The sequence below is a fragment of the Anolis carolinensis genome, chromosome 1 (genome assembly GCF_035594765.1).
Source record: "Anolis carolinensis isolate JA03-04 chromosome 1, rAnoCar3.1.pri, whole genome shotgun sequence".
Taxonomy (NCBI): domain Eukaryota; kingdom Metazoa; phylum Chordata; class Lepidosauria; order Squamata; family Dactyloidae; genus Anolis; species Anolis carolinensis.
Window position 1 is genome coordinate 192,071,610 of NC_085841.1, and position 25,427 is coordinate 192,097,036.

The 25,427-nt window shown below is 39.0% G+C and overlaps 1 protein-coding gene across 3 annotated transcripts in view; it reads right to left on the minus strand.

Annotated features, from left to right (window-relative positions):
• Nucleotides 1-25,427, minus strand: part of sestd1 (SEC14 and spectrin domain containing 1) — a 180,414-nt gene that overhangs the window by 56,453 nt on the left and 98,534 nt on the right. For all 3 annotated transcript variants that reach the window (XM_062963039.1, XM_008118197.3, XM_062963035.1), the window contains exon 2: nt 20,094-20,170. The gene's annotated coding sequence lies outside the window, so the exon portion shown is untranslated. The remainder of the gene's footprint in view (nt 1-20,093; nt 20,171-25,427) is intronic.

Consider the following 25,427-nt stretch of genomic DNA (forward strand, 5'->3'; position numbering starts at 1 on the left):
CGCTTTGAGCCAATTGCGGCCGCTCCAAGACAGTATTTGTGTTTTTGCCTTGCCACAGAATGAACCTGGACTTTTCCATGGATCATATCACATATAATTTTGCCCTTAGAACCTACCCTCGACTTATACATGACACCAGTTCATACATGAGTAGAAACTGTTATTCTTTTCTTTCGGGAATTAAGCTTTATAGCAACCTGTTTTTTCCATAGACTTATCCCCACCAGTAAATTAATACATAGACTCCTGTTACTATTCTCCATATTTCCATAAAGCCTTCTCCCTTATTGTCTCTTTTGTTTTGTGCATCTCTGAACAACAACATGAATAAACCTTGCTGAAGGCATTAAAGCTCTGCTGAGTACATATAAAATCCTGCAGCTTTTACTTTTAATTCTAACATTAGTTATTTACGCTTATACAGAATAAGAAGCCTCAGGTTCAAGAAAGAAATGAAATTGTTTTACTTTGCTTGTTTGTTAACCAAAGGCAACATATCTATTTAAAACATGTAAGTATTTTATGCACATGTAAGTCTATAACTGAGCAGTTTTGTTTCAAACTGGTCACAATACGGTCAAATCAAACTCATTTAAGCTCTATAGATGGGGAAGGGTCACTTTCCAATCTGGAAAATAATAATGTAACCATTTGAGAGCAGTCGTATTCAATGTAGGACTGGGGGTACCAAAGTGCAATGTACAAAAATACTGCAACTCCGGAGTTTTCCAAAGTGTGTGTTGTGACACATTACTGTGTCTGCTGCAGTGTGTGGGTGTGATGTGTAAATATAATAATGCCAAAAAAATCTTGGAAATGTATATTTCAGAAATCATATATTTTAAAAAAATCTAAATTTAAAAAATCACCAGTTATGTTGTAGCCCCAAACACTTCATTATTGCAATTTATGAATGCCCTTATCTCTTTTAAGAGATTGGTTTAACCTCTGGTTTGCCAGTAAAACTGAATAATAATAAAAAATACCACTTTATATATATTCCATCCTTCTCCCCAAGGGAACTCAGAGCAGATTACAGCATATAAAGCAGACACGGGCAAACATTCAATGCCTTGCTACAACATATAATGAGACACACAAACAAAGGCAAAGGATTCTCCTTTCAATTCCGGCTCTGGAGGCGGTGCTCATCTCTGGCTCTGTGGGAGGTGCTTTTCTCTATTTCCAAGCCGAGGAGCCTGCATTATCACCGCCTGGTCATGCGGCCGGCATGATTGCTTGGAGCAACCTTTTTTTCTTTCCCCCGCTGAAACAGTACCTATTTATCTACTCATAATTTCAAACTGCTAGGTTGGCAGGAGCTAGGGCTTACAGTGGGAGCTCACCCCATCTCACGGATTCAAACTGCCTACCTTCAGGTCAGCAGTTCAGCAGCACAAGGGTTTAACTCATTGTACCAGCCCTGAATTACTGTGTTGCAAAATGATGCATGTCTAAAAGGTGTATCACCAACATGAAACACTTAGAAACCTCTGTTATAAGTGGTAATTTGCAGTCACAAAATACATTCGTTAAGTATCTCAGATAAAAGGGAAAAAAATAATTTTTAATTCAACAGAGATGGTATATGCTGCCTTGCATCTGCTTATACAGTATTTGCAATGTGGTTAGAAACATGCCTTCTTAAAAACAAGTAAAAATGAAAGTTTTTATTTAGAAACAGAGTTAGAAGAGACCACAAAGACCAGTCCAACTCCATTCTGCCATGTAGAAACATAGAATCTAAGCAACCCAACAGATTACCATTCAGCCAATGCTTAAAAACCTCCAGAGGAAACCCCCCCCCCCCCAGACTGCTGAAGTCTTTTTTTTATACAGACACATTTCAAAAGTTGCAAATGCAAAAATCAATTTGCAGACATTTGATGCCATGCCCAATTTGGAATGACAATCAGCCATCCGCATTTGTGAGTTTAGGCTTTGTGGATTGGATAATTCACTGATTAATATGGTCTCTATGGGAATCCTTCGATCAGTGGTTTTCAACCTGTGGATCCCCAGATGCTTTGGCCTTCAACTCCCAGAAATCCTAACAGCTGGTAAACTGGCTGGGATTTCTGGGAGTTGTCGGTCAAAACACCTAGGGACCCACGGGTTGAGAACCACTGCCTTAAATCCTCCAGTCAACTCTAAGGCTAATGTCCACCAGAGGTTGACAGTAGAGTTGCACTGTAGGACCTAGATATGTGTTCTCACATTAACAGGTATTTTTATTCACTTTCCCCCACTTTCATGGAGGTCCTGTGTTCCTAACACCTGTGAATATGGAGGACTGACTGTGTTGAAACTTATTTATAGCACTGTCATGTTTTTCTCATTATAGAATCATTAGCATCCTTTTAAAACAGTTCCTCACGTAGGGAAAATATAAGAATGCATCACTAACAATATTGGTTGTAAAACAAAAGCTATTCCAGAAATCAGATTCACGTTCTTTTGACTATGATAAGGTTTATACAACAAATTCCACATTAATGAAAAGCTAAGAAGCTTTGGATTCTGACCATACAAAACACTAATATCTTCAGGAGTGCCGCAGATAAACATTTATTTTCCTATTGCTTGGTGAAATGAAATAGAACACGTTACAAAGCAAACTAGTTTATTTTTCACAAGATCAAAAACTGGAAATGTTTGAGGTTCAAGACATTTCTGCCATACCGCAGAGATTAAGGTGCTGCACTTGGGAAATCTGGGTTCTAGTCCTCATTCACTTGTCAATCTTACTGGATGACTATGGGTCAATCTCTTTCAGCCTAATCTATTTTAGAGGCTTACTGTGAGGATAACATGCGAACGAGGAAAACCACATAGCCACCTTGAGCTAGTAGTGGAAGAAAAGCAATATATACGTTTAACTAAGAGACAAACAAATAAATAAATACTGAAGTCTCCCCCAAAGTTCTGGATGTGATTCTGCCATCAACCACATTCCCTAAAAGCCTTACATTGAATTCTATTGCGCCAAAATGCTAATGTGTATGTGTGTGTGTGTAAAAGAAATCCCTTGAAAGATTCTTGCAAAGAAAGAGCTCTGCAAAAAGGGAGCTGACTTTTTGCAGAGAGACAAGCCACGCCTAAAACAATGTATCGGTTTGATGGCAGTTGGCAGGCTTCGTCAGTTGGAAATCTGGGCTTCAAGAGAGAGCACAGAAAAAGGCAGTCTCTCTCTAGCTACGGTCAAGTAGCTGTTTTGAATATGCTATGCTGTATATATTGATGCTGATTGATTAGTTATTGATCTTATGCAGCTTACATGGACATTGTACGATTGCAGAACTGTTTATTTGATTTCAACTCAACAAGCAAGATTAAAGTTTCCATTGTTCATTTCAATTCCTCTGCCTGGTGTGAGTCTTTTGCACATGGTGTTAACTGGACAATACTGATTCCGCTATACTCTCACCTGGTAACAAATTCATCTGCCATTTAAAAAATGCACATAATCAGAGTGTGCATGTGATCCAGAGCCAGTTCTCCACCACAATGTGAGGGTAAAGGCAAAGCTGTGCCTGAACACCCCATTTCTGATAAAAACCCTTCTTCTTTTACCTTAGATGCCCTTTATACCAGAGGTAAACTGTGACTGGGGATCATCTGAACTAGCCAGCCAAGCAAGAAGTCTCCAAAATCCAGTGCATGTCTGCAATTTAGCTTTAGATAGCCCAAAGTTGACATCCGGTTCAGAAAAACTAACTTCCTGAAACTATTATTTTAATAAAACATTAAATTGCAGAGAACAGCCTGAAAGTTTAAAATCCTTCAGCTAATGAAACTTCAAGAATGGAGACAGGCTTCTAGTGGTCAAAGTAAAACAGTATTATATTCTTTCACATTTCTGATGTAGTCTATGTTACCAGGTGAGAGTATAGAGTAGCGTAGCGGAAGCAGTACTGGTCCAGATAACACCATGTGCAAAGAACTCACACCAGGCAGAGGAATTGAAATGAACAAAGGAAACTTTACTCTTGCTTGTAGAGTTGAAATATAAAACAGTTCTGCAATCTTATAATGTCCATGTAGTTGCATAAAATCAATAACTAATCAATCAGCATCAATATATACACAGCATAGCATATTAATCAGCTACTTAACCGTAGCCATTAGAGAGCCTTCTCCATTTCTGTGTGCTCTCTCTAGCAAGCTCAAATTCCAACTGTCAAACCAGCCATCTGCCAGCAAAAGATACATTGTTGTTTTGAGGTGTGGCTTTGCCTCTGCAAAAAGAGCTGAGCTCCCTTTTTGCAGAGTTCTTTTTGCAAACCAACTTTTGCAAGGATTTCTTCCAAGGGATTTCTTTTACACATACACATAGCAATTTGGCGCAATAGTCTATGCCTCCTGTCTTTTGAGATTCAGCTGGTCATTTAACCCAAGATGGGCAACGTGAACTTCTTAAACTTTTTTCCACTCGCGACCCCTTTCCACCTGAGAAAGTTTTAAATGACCCTGGATATATAGATATATAAAATAGGCATAAAAACCAAACATTTATTTAATCAGCAAGGCTAGCAAGGCTTGCTAAACACTTTGATATTTCTTTTTCTGGAGGACAGTGAAGAATTTTATCCAGAGTCCACTGTAAACACTGCACAATGTTGCTAACAAATTTTTACTGTTGATAATTTTTAGTGACCCCAACATTGAGCTAAGCCCATTTGGCATCGGAACTCACAGTTTAAGAAATAGTGCTCTGTTGACTCAAAATAGATAATGAGTCTCCCAACCAGATTTGACAATTATGTCTCATGGGCTCTAGACTGTGGTGATAATAATAAATCTTTATTCATATCCTGCCTTTCTTCCTAAACGGGACCCAAAGCAGCTTACAACATTATATAAAAGACAATACAAAACAATATACATATGTAAAACAATTACCTATAAAAACAAATTTACAGTAAGAAATAAACATTTTAAAAACATTTGTCTAATACTGTTACTACAGGCAACTCAACTAGATAGACGATGATCTTAGCAATAAAAATTAGTCTTCTTGTCATTACAGCTGAGTGTCTTCATCAAAAGCTTGTGCAAACAGGAAGGTCTTTACCTGTTTTTAAAAAGATGTCAGGGAAGGGGCTGTTTTAACCTCCTTGGGAAGGGAGTTCCAAAGAGTTGGAGCGGCTACCGAGAAGGCCCTCCCTCTCATCGCCACCAACCGCATTTGTGATGCTGGCGGCAACGAGGGGAGGGCCTCGCTAGAAGATGTTAACGTTCGGGCAGGTTGGTATGAAGAGATGCAGTCAGATAGGTAAGTAGAACCTGAATCATTTAGGGCTCCAAAGGTCAAAACCAGCACCTTGAATCAGGCCCAGAAAGGAATTGGCAGCCAGTGCAGGTGCTTTAGCAGGGGGGCAGTATGCTCCTTGGATCCAGCACCTGTTAATAACCTGTCTGCAAATCTCTGTACCAACTGGAGTTTCCGGACACTCTTCAAGGGAAGCCCCATGTAGGGCCCGTTACAGTAGTCTAAATGGGATGTAACCAAGGCATGGATCACCATCACCAAGTCTGGCTTCTCAAGGTACGGTCACAGTTGGCACACACGAGTTTTAATTGTGCAAAGGCCCTCTTGGCCAGCGTCGACACCTGGGCCTCCAGGCTTAGTGATGAGTCCATGAGAACTCCTAAACTGCGGACCTGTGTCTTCAGGGGACGCGTGACCCCATCCACCACAGGTTGCCACCCTATAACCTGATCCGCCTTCCGACTGACCAGGAGGACCTCAGTCTTGTCTGGATGATTTGCCAGGTTGTCAACATGACTAAAGTGAGGAAGAAACTTTCTCCAGAGCTGAGTGACTGGAAGTTACTTCTAGTTTGATTATTCTTTCAACAAAAAGCCCTCTAACAAGGTTGCTAGGTAGGTAATAAAGGATATCATTTATTTGAGGTCTGGGAAGCTTATCCTTTATACAAAGCTGGCATGCCCTTTATTACAAAGGATGTCCCCTATTTAAAGGTTGGAAAGCTTTTTCTTTTGTAGACTGGTTGATTTTAAAGACTCAGTTTTTGGTGTAGCCCCTTCACAAAGGCAGTGAATCACAAATGCAATTTATAATGGTGAACAATGTGTTACATTAGATACCCATATCCATGGGATCAGTATCTGTGGTTTCATGTATCCATGTCTGACCAAATATGTCCTTTCTAGGCATTTTCTAGGTCTTCCAGGATGAAAGCTTAGGCCGTATACTTGAGGGGTAGAGCTTAAGCTAGGTCACCTGACTTTTCTGGGGGTGAAACCAGTTGCAGAAGCCCAAAGGCTGAAGAGTAAGCAAGTGAGCTGTGCTTGGCAAAACCAGTTTCAACAGCATTTGATCTCTGAATAAAGTGAGGAAAAAAGTGAGGTGGTTTTGAAGAGAGGGATGGGAGTTTTGGGGGAAGTTCCTGCTTTTAAACTTAATTACCCCATTATGAAGCACAAAGATGGAGCTGTGGTCATCTGTAGGATTATGGCAAACTACATCTTCAACAGGTTGCTTCAATGACTGGAGGCCCATTTTCTACACTTAAGGACATGAGGGAACTCAAGCTCTTGGACACAGCCCAGCAGACCATTCTGGATGCACAATGCACATCAAATGAACATGTAGTAGGGTCTGGCTATGAGGAGGTCATGCTGATGCTTGGAGGACTGTCAAACTGAGGAGGAGGACCAGACATTGTTCTGTTAATCTGGAGTTACACAATCAATCTGAAGTTTTCTAATCAGAAACAGATGAGGAAGTAGAACATGTTGGGGAGGAGCGCTTCTTAGATACAACTGAGTGGGCTGTCCTTGACAAATGTATGTGGGATGTTTCTGGGGAGGAGGACAGTTCACAAATACAGAATCTGGAGTTAAAGAATGAAGTAGAGGCTCTTTCCCCAATCATAGACAATGCAGAACAAGAACACACCAGGGAGGAGTGTCTTAAAGAGCTGGGTATGTTTAGCCTGCAGAAGAGAAGGTTGTGAAGACACATGATAGCCATGTATAAATATTTGAAAGGATATCATAAGGAACTGGGAGCAAGCTTGTTTTCTGCTGCCCTGGAGACCAGGACTCAGATCAATGGGTTCAAATTGCAGGAAATGAGATTCCACTTGAACATTAGGAAGAACTTCCTGACTGTAAGAGCTGTTCAGCAGTGGTACCCTCTGCCTCAGAGTGTGGTAAAGGCTCCTTGCTTGGAAGCTTTTAAACAGAAGCTGGATGGCTGTCTGTCAGGGATACTTTGACTGTGCTTTTCCTCCATGTTAGGGGGTTGAACTAAGCGGTCCATGTGGTTTCTTCCAACTATATGATTTTACGACTCTATATAGCTTTTTTGGACCTAGAAAGCCTTCATTTCAGTAGTTTCACTATTATCTATGTGAAGTTCAAGTACACATACCCTGCAGATATGAGGGTTGTACTATAATTTTACAGAGAAATATATGACTTTAAAAAAATTCCATTTGGTATTTAAGTAGACACAAACTTTTAATAGCCACTTTCTGATTATAAACTCTGCCTGTAATTAATTTTGACTGTCTCTTATTGCTATTTTGAAAACCTAATAACACCATTCAGTCTAATACAGCCTGGGAAGAGGATCTAGTCTTCTACAAAGCCTTTTTCGGTTAAAAACTGGGGGTTGTGGGGGACCACACTGGGACCCTAAGGGACTACATGCAGTCCGTGTCTTACAATCTTCCTCCCTATTCAAACATATAATTCTGATTTCTATACATTTCTTCTCTAATTCTCTGACACATTTTCAATGACAGTTTATGAAGCAAAAATGCACATGCTGTTCAAACAGATTTTTAATTGCTGAGCATATACTGAACCGCTTAATTTCACTCAGAAAATGTTATACTGTACAGTAATGGTTTCTATTGCCCTTTATCACACAAAAATAGCTCAGTTCTCAGAATGAAGTTTGCATTTATATTTGCATAACTGGCTTAGGTAATAATTGATTGCAATTGTTTTGGAACAATTACTCCACTTTTCATAATTAGCTTAAATCCATTTCTTCCTTCGGCGGTAATAAATTACTACTTTCAAATGTACTTGGACCGTGTTTTATTGGCCAAGTAAGTCTTTCTTTCTCCCAAGGCCTGCCAAAATGACAATGCAGGATTTTCATTAGGAAATTTTTCTCTATAAAAATAGAATATTGTATTTGATTTTTCCAGTTCTCTACTAATTACAGAGGAACAAGATCCTGGGAAGGTATATGAAAAAATGTTATTGTGCAGTTATGAGCAACGGCACTCAGTTTCTGTGGTGTGTCAGAACTTGATATTTTCAGAAGTTCTACAATGCAGGTAGAGTATCCCTTATCCAAAATGCCTGGAACCAAAATGTATCTTGGACATGGGACGTAAGAGTAAATATGAAATTCATTGCTCCTTAACAAACACCTCACTCACATAGCTTGAAAATAATGTAATGCAATATTTTAAATAACTTTGCGTATGAAACAAAGTTTGTGCATACTGAACCAACAGAGAGCAAATGTGTCACTATCTCAGTTACCCAGGTGGACAATTTTGGTGCATTTTGGATTTCATAATTCCAGATAAATGATGTTCAACCTGTGCTAAATATTCCTTCATAACCAAATACTTTGGAAACAAGCAATCAAATTCAGCAGGTGCAGAATATTAAAAGCAGAAAATCAACATAATGGAAACAGAAGGATAGAAAATCAAAGGCAGAAATTATAGTTACTGAAATATGCCATGAATTTTTCCATGATGCAACTAATCAAAAACAAATATTACACACACATACATATATTTGATTATACACACACACACACACACACACACACACATCAATCTTTCCATATATAGAGAGATAGGAATAAAATATATCAATGTCCGTAAGTTTTCTAATCTCTAGCAAACCTGAACAGAGAATATGAACAAATGAAACACCTAGATTTTCCTGATATGGTTCCAGCTCGCACAGTTTGAAGATCTGCTTTTGCAAATAGACAAATATATTCCTTCAGTGTTTCAGATATTGAATTTCATATCAAATAAAGAAATAACAATTACTAGACATCACCAGCAATGGTACTTGTTATGCAAAAAATCCAAGTCCAAACTTCTAATCAAATGTAAATTCAATCAGTAATTTCATTTTTGGGGGACAGTGATAAAACAGTGAATTGCAGATGCTTGAACACATAAATTGAGGCTTATTATGGGATAGATTAAGTTAGAAATTCCTCAGAAAAACACATCTTTCATGAAACAAAATGAAGTATTACAGAAGTTAGTTACACTTTGTTTAGGAATGTTTCGGGAGACTTATTATGCGCCACTCATGAATATCAGCAAAGAATTAAGGATTTCAGTGCCAGCAGCCTTTCTGAGGAAGCTATTTAGATAGTATATCAAATCACCTGAATGTCTATTCAAGCATCATTAAGTCACAAATACAATAATAAGAAATATGTTATCTTATTTTAAAACTAGATGGAATGTAACTAACCTGGAAGAGTTTGTCTGAAAAGTTGGTAGAAAAATATGCAAAATAAGTAATACCACATTAGGCATGCATTGTTTATTGAAATCTAAGACCTTTTCTTCCACAGAGTAGCAGACCAACATTTTATGCTCGCACAGTTGGGAAAAAGTGGAGTATAAATTAAATAATAAACGGACTAAAAATAGCTATGCCTCCTTCTCATCCTGGTCATACTCATTTGCCTGTTTCAGAAACTCTGGTTTGTACCTTGAGCTTTACCTACCCACAGCCATAAAAATTATCAGAAGTTCAAAAAAGAAGCACAACAGTTTTTTCCTCATTATACCCTGTTTCCCCGAAAATAAGACAGGGTCTTATATTAATTTTTGCTCCCAAAGATGCACTAGGTCTTATTTTCAGGGGATGTCTTATTTTTCCATGAAGAAGAGCTCACATTTATAACAACAAAATGAACATTTATTATATACTGTAAAGTAGTTGTCATCACAAACCAGCATAACCAGACAAACTATGAATCCTATCAAGAATTTCTTGTTACTACCATTATTTACATGTACAACAATCTATGGTACCTCTTGCAGTTTAGGTTTCACAAGGTTTCCACGCTGATTTCTCTCTATTCTAGTTTCAATGTAGTCATGAATGATGAATAATATAATATACTATAATAATAATATGATAATATAATAATAATAATATAATGATATACAATATATTAATGAGATAATATGATAATAGGATATAAAAATAACAGAATATGATAATAATATGGTATTAATAGGATAATATAATAATGGGATATAATAACAGAATAGCATAATAATATAATAATAATAGGATAATATAATAGCATAATAGAATGGAATAGAATGATATAAAATATATTAATAGGATAATATAAAATGAAATATAATAATAAAACAGAATATGCTAATAATAATAAAATAATAATATGATAATATAATAGAATAATAGTATAGAATATAATGATATAAAATATATTAATAGGATAATATAAAACGGAATATAATAATAACAGAATAATAATATAATAATATGAAAATATAATAGAATAATAATAGAATAATAATATAATGATAGAATAATAATAGAAAAATATAATATAATGATATAAAATATATTAATAGGATAATATAATAATGGGATATAATAATAATAACATATATTATGATAATAATATGGTAATAGAATAATAGTATAAAATAATAAGTTTCATGGCATAGGATAGGAATAAGGATGAGAGGAGAATCCCTATGCATCCTGTACCTTTAAGAAACAGAAAGAGCAAGAGGAGTGGAAAGCCCTCTTCCTTCCCTCCCACCCTCCCTTGCCCTGGCTCCAGGAGCCAATCAGAAGCCTTGGGGGCAAAGGGAGCATGGCCAGGATGGAAGGAAGAAACGGCAGCGCAGCAGCAGCCACGGAGGCTGGGGGACAGGCAAGGCAAGGACAGCAAGCACTTTCTCTCCCTCCCTCCCTCCAGTGTGTATGAATGAGTGCTGCTTCTGCCCTGCAGCCATGTTTCCCAATGGAACTCTGCTGCAGCCTTAGCTGCTAGGTCTTACTTTCAGGGGAGGCCTTATATTTGGCAATCCCCCCAAACCCCTGCTAGGTCTTATTCTTTGGGGAGGTCTTATTTTAGGGGAAACACGGTATTAACATAATCATAGAATCATAGAATCATAGAATAGTAGAGTTGGAAGAGACCTCAAGGGCCAATAAAGTCTTCCATTAAAAAAATAATAATTACAAGACAGAATGGTGTACTGATTTGAATGTTAGACTATGACTCTGGTGAGCAGGGTTCAATTCCTCACTCAGCCATAGAAACCTGCTATGTGACCTTGGGTGAGTCACACTCTTATCCCTAGAAAACCCTGTAATAGTTGGCCTTAGGGTCACCCTAAATTGGAAATGACTTGACTGCACACGCAACAATTACTACAATACGAAGATGAAACTGAAAAAAACAGGATTTCTTTTCAGTAACCTATTTTTCTGTCAAAAATGGTGCATGAAGGGAAAAAGTGTTCTTGCGGAATGAAACCATAAGCATATAAGAGCATGCTGCTGGTCCCATAATGGCTCTTCAGGCCACATTCATTGAACATCTGTCTTGAATTGCTTCTAATGCATTTGAGAGATGCCGCTGCACACTGTACAAATCAGCGGAGCACTTTTCTTCTTTCCAGGATAGTCACAAAACTGAATTCTCAGCAGCTTTCAAACTTTACAACACAGGGGTGGAAGCTTTGGTAGGCTTAAGGGGTGATTTTTAGCATCTGATACACTCTGTATGCTATATGGTCTGCTAAAAATACCAGAGTAACAATTTCTGGTTTTGAAAATGCAGCGTTTTATGATGTTATACAGCCCCTGGCTACTCCTGGAGTCCTTCTGGGAAGGCAATTTCCTCTAAAAAGGTCAAGAGGGCCTGGGACAGGTAAGAGTTGCATCTTGCTTTCTTTGTCCATGCTTTATTTTTATATCTAGAGAGCTCATCATAGAATTTTAATCTCAGAATAAACCAGTGACGTGGTGTTGTTGCTGAATCCTTATCCGATTCCTCAAATGGTTATGATGCAATATCTTTTCTTTACTGGAAAGAACTGAATTGGTGAGAGAAGTTATTTACTGATATAGACTATTTAAAATACATTTTGTGGGTGTTTTGCAGATAAAATTGGTCCTGGTGCCCCTGTGAAACAGATTTGGAAACTACAGAGAGGGAAATTGCAGAAAAGCACACTTTCCATATTCCACTGATGGAAGCCTTCTGTTGGCAACCAGAAACTAGTTGGATTCCACTCAATCAGCTGTTTTCTAAGAATTTCTATTCCCAAATATGCTGGAAATTCTAACTGCGGTTTGGTCTCATCTGAATTACTTTCAGCAAGCCTAAGCCTATTACATAATCTTTCCTAAAGAAAATACTGGGCAAAGTAAATTTAATTCTTAAGAAGATTTCCTTACTCTGCCCAGTAAACAATCTGGATTTCTACCAGAATTAAATAAGGAAAACAGACATACCTATCAAGTTTGAACTCTCATATTAGGATGAAGTACATTGAAGTTGCCTGAAATTTGTAGATCCAGGCTGACATTCAACAACACACTGCCTTGACATAAAGACTAAGCAAGAGTACATGTCATAGGCTGAATATTTTCTGCCCTATGAATATTCGTAAGAGGTCTGTTCTCCTGTCTACACAAACAACTAAAAATCAAACAACTGCATTTTTCTGGCTATACATTTGATGTTCATATATATAGTACAACCCACATCTATGGGTTCAATATATAAAGTTTCACTTATCGGCACTACCAAAAGTATTTCCCCTGGAAATGTTTGTGGGCCTATGTCCTTCATTTCAAATTGATTGTATGCTGCCAGCCCAATTGAAGATATAGGGTTCACTATTCTGGATGGGATGGTAAACTGGTTGGGTGGGGAATGGTGAGTTTGAAATGTAATTTTAATTGTGTTTATTGTATTTAACTTTATATCCACCCAATAATGTTTAATTGTTTTTTTACATTTTTAAAGTTTGTATTAAATTGTGAGGTTGTTAGCCACCTCGAGTCTCTATGGGGAGAAAGGCGGAATATAAAGTTAATAACAACAATTGAAATTATAGGCTACACTACTCCTAAATATCCATATCCACTTAGAAAGTTTATTACACTAACATGCAGTTCTCTTGACCTCTGCTGATCAGACACATGGCAGAATGGGAGCAGCAACCTGAGTCCTGAGCATAAAATGACTGACATTTTCTTCCAGTTCAGTATTCTGCTGGATAAGCCATCACAAGTTAAAAGTTTGCAAAGGCGGTAAAAATACTACAAACCAGAAAGAAAGAACACTGAACCAGAAATAGAAGATTGTCTGTTTATATAAAATTAAACACTGCCCTTCTTGGGTAATATAAAACTCAAAAAAAGTTACCAGTAATTAAAACCAATCACAATACATAATAAAATTAACAACCATTATAAAAACAAAGTGGTAGTGTGCAAATCTAGGCAACTATGCCCATGGTATCTATTTACTGCATTTCTTCATATGCATAATTCAAGAGCAATTTCTGCTACCCCGAAGGACCATCTGTACTTTTTAAGGTTCCTTTCTCGAGGGTAAACAAGAAATAGAGAAGATATATGCAAAGTCCTTTATAAACAGGAGAAGAACAAAGTGCCATAAATTATAAATGCACAGATCGACCTAGTTAATTCTGAAGTTTGTCCTGTTCAAAATATGCAACAGATGCACCACTGTCTTAAAATATTTATCTTGCTGTATCTGCTTATCCGTTTTAAACCACTTGATCTCAATCTCTATTCTGACATTCATACCATAGCTTGGATTTTAAACCGTTTGATCTGTGAATCAAAGAAGCAAGTGCTCACTGAAGCAGATCTGCGCGCATGGAAGGGAACTTTCCCATTAGTACAACTCTCCTGCCATTAGTGGAGCAAGAAGTTAACAGCCAAGCTGGTATGAGCTTATGAGATCATAAATGAAACCATTCCTTACATACCTTACTTAAAATGAAAGCTCTGCTTACTGAAGTCTATGTTGTAAATACAAACCAGAATACCTCTAAATATCAGTCATATGTATAACTATCCCTTACTGTACTTTACAAGTCTTTCTCATGTCTCTGGGCACACCGTCAATTACAGTAAGACCAAATGGCTAACTTTTTATTTAGAATATTACACAGCATTCATGCATGCATGGAGAAACACACCAGCTCTTTGGATGGGCAAAGTTGAATCAGTTACATGAATTTCACAGCAACTACTGTATAATAAACATATGCAGACCTTCACTTCCCATTTGAAAGATCTGGGCATCTGCATTGCCCAATGACTTGAATGCATAAAGATATCATCAAACAACACAGCAGGGCTAGACAATACATGACCCTCCAAAATGTGTAACTTGACCTTTGATCATCCCTTATTACTAGAAATGTTGACCATGGTTGATAAAAACTGCAATCCAACAGCACCCTAGGGAGGTCTGACCAGGTTCCTCCTTACAGTCCTTTCATCAGCTAATGAAAACTCCTATTGGGTAATCTGCAAGGCCTTTTATTAACATGGTATTCTACTGTCCCCTCGGGGAGATAAGAGTGGGGTACAAACAAAGCATTAATAGTAGTGGTAGTAGTAGTGGTGGTGGTGGTGGTAGAAGTAGTATTACTGATATTATTTGTAATGGATATGTTTAACTATATATATATATATATATATATATATATATATATATATATGTGTGTGTGTGTGTGTGTGTGTGTGTGTGTGTGTGTGTGTGTGTGTGTGTGTGTTTGTATATTGTAATCTGCATGCTTTAAATTTTCTGTTTGATGTTTTCTGACCCACTTGAGTCCCAGTTTGGGAAGAATAGAAGAACAAAATGGATAAGACGTAGACCACTGCTTCTGAAACTGTGGGTCCTGACCCCAAATGGGGTCTTCTTAGATCAATATCTGGGTTGCAAACATTTTTAGTAACACTTTAAGGTCTTAGGCATTTTAAAGAATCTGTTAGCAACAATATGCAGTAGTCCTCCAGGGGCCCTTGGGGACCTATATACCAGCAAAGTAATTTTAAAAAATTAAATTCTCTCTTTAGAGCTTTAGTCCTGTTTTTTCATGTTTTCATAGGAGTTGTAAAGAGGCCAACAATATGGTGAAATTTTCCCTTTTGGTTATATGGGAGGCACTGTTAATAAGAAAAGAGAGTCAAAGTCTGAGGAGTGGTGAAAGTCTCAAAAATAGCTTGGTGGACAGCCTGCAGCCACCCTTGATGTGGATGTACAATTTACTTGTTCCTCTCTGCTACAAAAATAATCTATGTATTGATCAAGGGAGAAGACTAGAAGGCAGTTTCCCATCACAACTGATTGCCACCATAGTCACCCATTAAGAGACTGAAAAATAAGCTGGGAAAAATTTCCACTCTTCAGTTTTTCAAGAGTTGGTCCGAACAAACAATGGTTGACTAGATTAACAATCTTGTTAATTTCCCAAAGTCCCTAAAGTTTGGATATTATAAGGTAAAGGTTTCCCCTGACGTTAAGTCCAGTCATGTCTGACTCTGGGGGTTGGTGCTCATCTCCATTTCTAAGCCGAAGAGCCGGCGTTGTCCGTAGACACCTCCAAGGTCATGACTGCATGGAGCGCCGTTACCTTCCCGCCGGAGTGGTACCTATTGATCTACTCACATTGGCATGTTTTCGAACTGCTAGGTTGGCAGGAGCTGGAGCTAACAGCAGCCGCTCACGCCACTCCCGGGGTTTGAACCTGGGACCTTTTGGTCTGTAAGTTCAGCAGCTCAGCGCTTTAACACACTTCGCCACCGGGGCTCCATTTGGATATTATTGCAATACATAAAAACTGTTTATTTCACGTTTCTCAACTGTATCATATCTCCATCTCCTTTTATCTTAATTATTATAATTTCTCTTTCTCTGGATTTATGAATTGAAGTTGCTTATCTTCATACCTAAAAACAGAAGATAATATCCCATACTCAGATCTAAAATCTTGGGGGCATTTAAAAAAAGTCTCAATGCTATTTTCTAAAACACTCAGTTTAGCTTCCTAAAACATTGAATTTAGTTTCCCAGCAGTTCTTGTTATTTAGGCTAAATCAGTGATATTCACATTTTCTATTGCCAGAAATCGATTGGCATATTGATTTGTCTTCCAAGAACCAGAACTCCTGCAAAGTGAATAAAAGTCCATTTAAAAAATCAGATTAAAAATTAATAAAGCATACACACACACACACATATGAGAATGACTATAAATATATTTCACTAATAACTAAAGATGTACTAAACTGATTTTGGCTTTAAAAAACAATTCAAGCAGCATAGATATGCAAAAACCCCTCCAAGTACAAACAACTACACTGCTTGAGGTTTAATGGCAAAACAGCCACAGTCGTTTGGCACCAAAGCAAAAAAGTTCATATTTCATTTTCCTGCTCTTAAAAAAGATATGCAAAAATGGTGAGCTGGATGGTTAGGCTCACCTCCAAGATAGGACAGCTGATGAACAGCAATGGAGGTTGGGTAATGGCACTTACATGAATATACAAGCTTTAGGGATGGATAATGGTGTGGGAGGATTGCATGATATAATAAGGGGCTGGGGAAGAAAGTTGTGGGGAGGTTGGAAAGTTTCTTTAAGGGTTGTGTCACAGGTATATGCCTGTAGGCATTGCTTTGTAGTGTGTGTATTTGAACAGCTAAGGATAAACAGTTTTTGTGCAATGGTAGTCTCACAATTCAGAATTCCCTCAAAATGCAGGCTTCCATACCTGACACTTCCCAAGTTTCCAGGGCAGTAGGTACAATTAGGTCCAGCTCCACCAGCTGCCTGTTTGTTGCCAGGTACAATTCAAAGTGCTGGTTATGACCTATACAGCTCATGTCCAGGTTATCTGGAAGATCGTATCTCCCGGTACAAACCAGCCTGGGCCCCGAGATCTTCAGGAGAGGCCCTTCTCTCAGTCCCACCTCCATCTCAAGCTTGGCTGGTGGGAATGAGAGAGCGGCCTTTCTTCTCGGTGGCTGCCCCTCCACTCTCAAACTCCCTTCTTCCCAGGGAAGCCGTAATGGCCTTCTCCCTGCTGTCCTTTCAGCAGCAGGCTGACCTTTCTTTTCAGACAAGCTTTTACAGAAAGAAGTTTTTAAGACCATGTCAAGAGTGTTGAGTGGTGTTTTTATGTATTTAAATTGTTTTAATAGTTTTAACTGTAGATGTTCAATACTTCCCATGTTTAATCCTGTTTTAATGTTTGCACGTGTTATTGTTTTATTGTTAGCTACTTTGAGTCTTCTTTGGAAGAGAAAAAGCAGGGTATAAATGCTGCAGTAGTAGCAGATGCAGGGGAAAAAAAAACAGAAGATGAAGAAGAGGGTATCACTCCCAATAAAGTAGGCACAGGTTTGCAGCCCAAGGAAACATAGGCCACATGTACATCAGTCACTTAATCTGAATCACCTAACTGGGTGAACTGAAACTGGGTGAACCAAACTACCAAAAATTGGGCTCTACGGGCTAATCATGGTTATTCTACGACAGACATCAAAAGAGCTGCAAGACCAAGAACAAGCCGCAGGAATAAAGATAAAGAGTCATCTAGAGAACTGGTTTTCAACCTGGTGTTTTGGCCTACAACTCCCAGAAATCCCAGCCAGTTTACCAGCTGTTAGGATTTCTGGGAGTTGAAGGCCAAAACATCTGGGGACCCACAGGTTGAGAACCATTGGCCTAGAGGTAAGTACATCAAGGAAACCACTGGCAATATAGGGAAACTGATGAAGAAACATAACCTACAAAGAGTCTACAGACCCGCTAAAAAAATTCAACACTACGTTCAGCAAAGCATTTCCTCTAACCACTGCAGGATCCTCTAACCACTGCAGGAGTCTACTGTATACTGTGCAGTCCTGGATACGTCTACATAAGGACCACCAAACACAGTGCTCAGACACAAAAGGCACTACAGACTAATTCAGCCAGAGGAATCAGCAATAGCAGAACACATGATAAAACAAGTTGGGCACATAATATTATTTGAGAACACAGAAATCCTGGACCACTCTGACAACCAGTCCGACTACACAGAGAAGTCACTGAAATCCACAAGCACATGGACAATTTCAGCAGAAAGAAAGAAATCATGAAAATGAACAAAATTTGGCTACAAAATTTCAAAATTTGAAAAGAACTAGAATCAAGGCAGTGACTAATGAACACCACTCAGACACAGGAGTTCTCCAGGCAGTAAGAAATCAAGGGCTTACCCCAACAAAATATGCCTCTACGCAGCAAACAATTCAAAGGGAACAAAGGCCAGTCTACTTCTATGCAGATGCTGTCACTAATTGACTATGCTATCTTCATGGTTACTCATATGCTAATGAGTGAATCCCACTCAACACATGCAAATCAAGATTGCTAATTGCACCCTTTTACATTCCTTTAACAGACAGTGGTTCTTTCTCCCACCCTGGAGATTCAACACCTTGCCTTACTACCATCAGATCCTCTGAAGATGACAGCCACAGATGCAGGCAAAATGTCAGGAGAAAATGCTGCCAGGACAAAGCCATACAGCTCGGAAGACAAATGACACCCCACTTAATCTGTGATCAATCCAGAGCATTATGCTCCCGACTGGCCTCATATCAACTGTGATGATGGCCACAAGCACCAGGGTGAAATCTCTTTGGTGCCACTAATCTTCCTGGGTCGTTCCTTTGGTCTGATCATTGCGGTTGAATACGCTAAAGTTGCAACGGGGTGCCCATGAACAATAAGAGGAGGTAGCACACCCTCTTTGTTGACCATATGGGCGTCCCATTCTGACCTCTCCAAACACAACCACAACGGCCAGGCTCTTGCAGGGAGTTTTGTGATTAGTGAGGAACAGCAGCACTGATAGATGGATGACCTTCCTTGTGCTGAACAGTGCAAGCGATGGGTTATGGTGATAATATACACTGAAGTAATGGATCGGGCTGAAATGGACACTTGATGGCTGGAAAGTATCCTCTGACTTTGCTTAACGCAGAGCAAAGTTAAGGGCTAGAAACTCCGGATACTTAATGGAAGCTGCTTTGGAAGACTGCCATATTGGGGTATGTATTTTTTCCCAAATAGACACAGCATTAGACAGAATTACAGCAAAAAACCCCTCAAACAAACCAAAAACAAATTGACCTGCTTTGCTAGATTAGTTTTAAACTTCAGCTTCTCAGATGTACCACACCAATGTTTCTCATTTTCAGACTGCCAGCATTGGCTGTAATATGGGATTTACATTAGAAATTAATGAGAAACTTAAGTCCTTTAATTTTATAAAAACCAAGGCTTTGATTAAACATCATTGGGCATTTACTCATTCCAAACTAGGCCATGAACAAATTGTAAACTGCAATCCCGCATCTTCCCTACTCTGCCTTACAGCTGCACATTGCAGATGAAGACTGACAGTAGTAGAGACATTTTTCCACCATTCTGCTGTTATTTTCTCAATCAGGGATTCCTGATAAAACTCCTTAGGAACTCTGAGGCTTCCCGGAACATGGTTTGCAGAGTACCAACCTACATTCTAATCAAAAAGAGGAAACATACACCTCATTGAAAGAAACGAATTCTCCATGCCTATGCTATTCCTCAGCTGCATTTGAACATTAAAATGTCTCAATATTTGTATATGTCTTACGACATGGGAGTAAATGTCAGTGAACTAATGGGTCTTACCTCTGAATAAACACACACAGGATTGTGTTTAACAATGCATTGTTCACAAACACATTTGCTAATGAACTTCCTGAAGTTCACACACAATTCAAGACAGTTAAATTCTACTGGTTGGCCTCAGCAGATGCTTCAACCCTAAAGCAAAATGTTTGCCCTCATTTGAGACTATGTCATATGATACCACAAGAATGCAAAATTGACTGTGTAAGTTGTTTTATAAGTTTAGATTCTTATACTAATCCCACAATCAAAATAATACTTCAATATCTGAGCAGTCGTACTCACTGTGTCTGTTGTACTTTTCAGGAACATTAGGATTTCTTGATAAAATACGTTTGCGTGCCAACTCAAGTTTTTAAGTCCTGTTGATGCAAATCAGGATTTTATGTTAGTACAGTACCTGTTTAGAAAATGTTCTTACACCTCTGAATAGCCACCCCTAGTCTAGTACCCACAAAATATGTTAGCACTACAGTTCCCATTACTCAACATTTTTAATCCACCTTGAATCCCAATTTTGGGATGATGATCAACAACACCAGCATGACCAGCTTGCATAGTAGGAAAATATGCTGAGTGGAGATTACAGAAACTACAGTCTAACATGTAGAGGACATCATTTTTCAGTATGCCTTATACCACAACATTTATAGTGAATCATAGAAGGAGACCTTTTTATTATGGATCACTGGTGATTCACTGGTTGACAGGGGACAGAAAATAAGGAATTTATTTCCCCTGGTTCTTAAGACACCGCTTTTCTATTCTCAAGAGAAAAGGGGAAACTGGGAGGAAATCAATAAGGACCAGAGCTTATACCATCTGCAGGTTGAAGTTGCCAAACAGCTATCAGAAGAAAGGAATTAAAAGAAACGAGGAAAAGCTGATTAAAGGCAGGGATGAAGGCATCTAGAAAATCTTAACAGGAACTTTGTGAAAGGAATTTTCAAAATATATATGCAAAGTGTGATTACTTAATTGTTCATACTACCATGCAAGGCAATGAATAATTTCATTCAAATCACCTTTGACCACTATAATTAATTCCCTGACTTGTGGCTGCTAGCCTGTCAGTAAATTCAAGTGGGTACAACAGGCACCAGTATTTCTTTGTTGCATGTTCAGACCCAACAACTTTGGTTTCAGAATGCTAGTGTTCTATTGTTCTAACATGCAGAACATGGGGTGAGAATACCAAAGGTAATTCCCCTCTGGGAAAATGATGAATTATTGAGGTATTAATATTATTTATTATTTACAGTATTTATATTCCACCCTTCTCACCCCAAAGGGGACTCAGGGTGGATCACAATGTACACATCCATGGCAAACATTCAATGCCATATGAACATTGAAACAGAGACAGAGACACAGGTAGATTTAGATATGCTATTAATGGGAATAATGGGTGACACCAGAAATCAAAGCCAAAGAACAAGAAATGTTCAAAAGCATAATTCAAGCAGGACAAGATGTAATTGCATGGGGGTGGAAAGGGGGAAGCCAAAAAAGCATCTTACAGAAAATAAGAAAATTGTGTGCATGGTTAAAGATAATAGAATAAATATGTGGTCGGAGGAAGGAAGTGGGGATGGGCAACACAGGTGGCTTTAATATTTAAAAATTAGTCAAATGTTAATTTCCTTTTTAAAGGATGTATATAAGACAACTTGGAACCCCGGTAGCGAAGTGTGTTAAAGCACTGAGCTGCTGAACTTGCAGACCGAAAGGTCCCAGGTTCAAACACCGGGAGCAGTGTGAGCGGCCACTGTTAGCTCCAGCTTCTGCCAACCTAGCAGTTCGAAAATATGCCAATGTGAGTAGATCAATAGGTACCGCTCCGGCGGGAAGGTAAGGGCGCTCCATGCAGTCATGCCGGCCACATGACCTTGGAGGTGTCAACAGACAACGCCGGCTTTTCGGCTTAGAAATGGAGATGAGCACCAACCCCCAGAGTCAGACATGACTGGACTTAACGTCAGGGGAAACCTTTACCTTTTGTAAGACAACTTACGGTCAACAGCCTGTTGAGTGAAAGTGGAATGTACCATACAATATATGTATAACTGTTAAGGCTGTTACATATCTGATCATATAGTTATTTCAATTTTCCATTGTCCATTTTTTTGTCTTTCCATCCCCATGCAATTACAGCTTGTCCTGCCCAAATTATACTTTTGAATAAAAAAAATTGAAAACATGCAGAACATGGATTTACCTCCCTAGTTCTAAGGTGTTCTGGGACCACATGACAAGACACTCATGATGGTGGTGGTATTTCTAGCATCAAAGTGCAGTGACGTTAGTTGCTATAGAATGCAAGTAGGATGTTATCACACTCCTGCCTGGCCATGGGCTTTCCTTTGGCATCTGGTTGTCCACTTCCAGAAGAGAATGCTGGACTAGCTAGGCTTTGGGTCTGATGGAGCACACTTGTATTCATACAATGAATAGAGCAACTGGCCTCTGAAATAGAGGCAGGCCCAGAAACAGATGAAAAACTCTCCCTCCATTGCCTTGACCTTGGAAGGAGAAGAAGAAATAGGCACATCTTCATCATGTCTTGGCCCAGCAGCAGATGAAAGCCCTTCACATTTGCTGGGGTAAAGTGCCATATACAAAGGTGGGTGAAAAAGGTTTGCCTTCTGTGTCATAAAAACATTATGAATGAACATATAACAGCAGAAGTTGCTACAAATCATAGTCTGAACTATCCTCAACACAAAACTACCGCTCAACAAACTAGTCACCATCAATTTGTACACATTTGCGATATCGTTTAACCCAGGTATCAAAACATTTTGAACAAAATCGGGGTTTTGCTTTGTGACCCATGATTTTGAAGCTGTTTTAATGTCATTCAAGTCATTGAATCTGAAACCACGTAGGTTGTCTTTTCGGACCTCTGAAAGACAACCTACATGGTTTCAGATTCAATGACTTGAATGACGTTAAAACAGCTTTAAAATTATGGGTCACAAAGCAAAACCCTGAATTTTTCCAAAACGGTTTCGATGCCTAGGTTAAACGATGGCACAAATGTATACAAATTGATGACGACTATGTTGAATGGTAGTTTTGTGTAGTTTTGTGTAGAGCAGTGGTTCTCAACCTGGGGTCCTGAGATGTTTTTAGCCTTCAACTCCCAGAAATCCTAGGCCAAAAACATCTGGGGACCGCAGGTTGAGAACTACTGGTATAGAGGATGTTCAGGCTATGATCTGTAGCAACATCTGCTGTTATATGTTCATTTATAATGTTTTTATGAGACAGCAGGCAAAACCTTTTGACCCACCCTTGCACATGTATTTATTTATATAAATAAATATTGCAATAATATGTATTTTCTTTTTTTCTGAGATACTATATAGCAGTGATTCCCAACCTTTGGGCCTCCAGGTGTTTTGGACTTCAACTCCAGAAACCACAGCCAACTTACAAGCTGTTAGGAATTGTGGGAGCTGAAATCCAAAACACCTGGAGGCCCAAAGGTTTGTGAATCGCTGCTTTATAGGTTCTAATTTGAAAAGATGATGAAAATTGTAACAAATGGTGTAAAGTGTCCTTCTGGAGAGGTTGGAGGGATACAAACTATTCCATCACTCTACGGGGATGGGGTAGAAGCCTAAAGGCCACGTTAGATGGTGGCTAACATGCAGAGTACAGATTTACCTCCCTGGTTTTTATTAGACTCCAAGTCCTCCCTCAAGCCTCCGCATATACACCCTCAGCCTTTCAAGTACAAAGAGGGGAAGAAATTCCCCAGCGGATGCCCTGAAATGTTACCTGGAACAATTAGCTTTTCACATTTGCTGAGCTTAGGGACACAAGTCTGATGTGAAAGTGAAAAACTGTGAATAAAGAAATTGCTTATTTTACCTGAGAAAAAAACTTCTCTAGGTATTTCAGCACGACTGTATGATCAACTTTTGCTGGAAAATGACCACAGATTAGCACTACAGGACCTGGATATTCCTAGGGAGACATTCTCTGCAGAAATCTCTAGGTCATACAGCATAACCCTCCACGTTTGCTCGGGTTAGGGGCACAGAGAGGCTTCTGCCCCAACTACCACTGCTATGGCCTTAGATGGGGAGAAGAGGCAGGCAGAGTTTCATTATAAATGGGCCCAAAAGCATATGAAAGACCGACCATTCCTCTACTCCAACTGCCACTGCCCTGGCCTCAAGGGAGAAAATAAAAAGCAGTATCTGTTGGACTTACTCCCCTCCCACACTGTCATCCCCTTTTCTTTTTGTGTCATATACTAATTAGATAATAAGCTTGAGGCAGGGAACGATTTTGTTACTGTTTTACATGTAAAGCACCATGTACACAATGATGGTGCTATATAAATAATAATTTAGTGGTGATAGGTATTGTCTTTTTTCCTTTCTGAGTTATTTTACAAATTCAAATTTGAAGAAATGAGGAAAGCTGAAATAATGCAATGTTGTTAGAAAACAAACAAATGGGGGAAAGTATCCTATCCTTATGGAAAGGTTGGAGGAAAGCAAACTATTCCATCACTCTTTGTGAGGCATGGGCAAACTTCGGCCCATCAGGTGTTTTGGCCTTCAACTCCTACAATTTCGAACATCTGATAAGCTGTTAGGAATTGTGGGAGTTGAAGTCCAAAACAACTGGAGGGTCAAAGCTTGCCCATGCCTGCGCTATGAGGAAGGAGTGGCAGACCACAAGCCATGTGTGGTACCTTTTATTGGCCTCCAAGTCCTCTCTTAAATTTCTACACACACAACCCAGCCTCCCAAGTACAAAGGGGAAAATCATCCAGAGGATGCCCTGAAATGCAGTCTGGAACAATCCCCTGTGAAAGTGAAAAACCATGAATAAATAAACAATCAAGGCCAGCTAACATCTCTCAACAAAGGATTCCCTCAGGCAGGAAGCAGCCAGGCTTTGAATCTGCAAAGCCATTCCATGCTAATCAAGGTGATCAATTGAAACATTCACTCTTGCCTCAAAAAGACAAGAGTTCTTTCTCCCAACCTAGATTTTCCACAGATATATAAACCCCACTTGCCTAGTTTCCAACATACTTCACAACCTCCGAGGATGCCTGCCATAGATGTGGGCGAAATGTCAGGAGAGAATACTTCTGGGACATGGCCATGCAGCCAGGAAAACTCACAGCAACCCAGTGATTCTGGCCATGAAAGCCCTCGCAACACATGAATAAAGAAGACACTATTTTTAATTGCGAGTAAAACTCTTTAGGCGTTTCTAGATATTCCAGCATAACTTTTTGGTCAACTTCTGCTGGAAGCACACCACAGAATCGAGAGGTAACCCCTCTAAGCTCCCTAAAGAGAACATTTTTAATCAAATCTGTGCAGAAACAAGTCCACAAAAGTCAAAACCACAAATGGAAGACAACAGTATACATCTAAACACATGTTCCCAGCTCACAAAACCAGCTGAAAAAAAATCCTGATCAGTATTCCACTGAAAATCCAGCAGCGCAGCCTACTATGGGGATGCCCCCTTCTGTTCTACACCTTGCTCATTTCTTGCCTGTGTAAACTGTGCATCTGAATGCCAAACTTTACCACTGCTAACTTTTGGCAGCTACAGCTGTTTCCATTCCTCTGTCATATG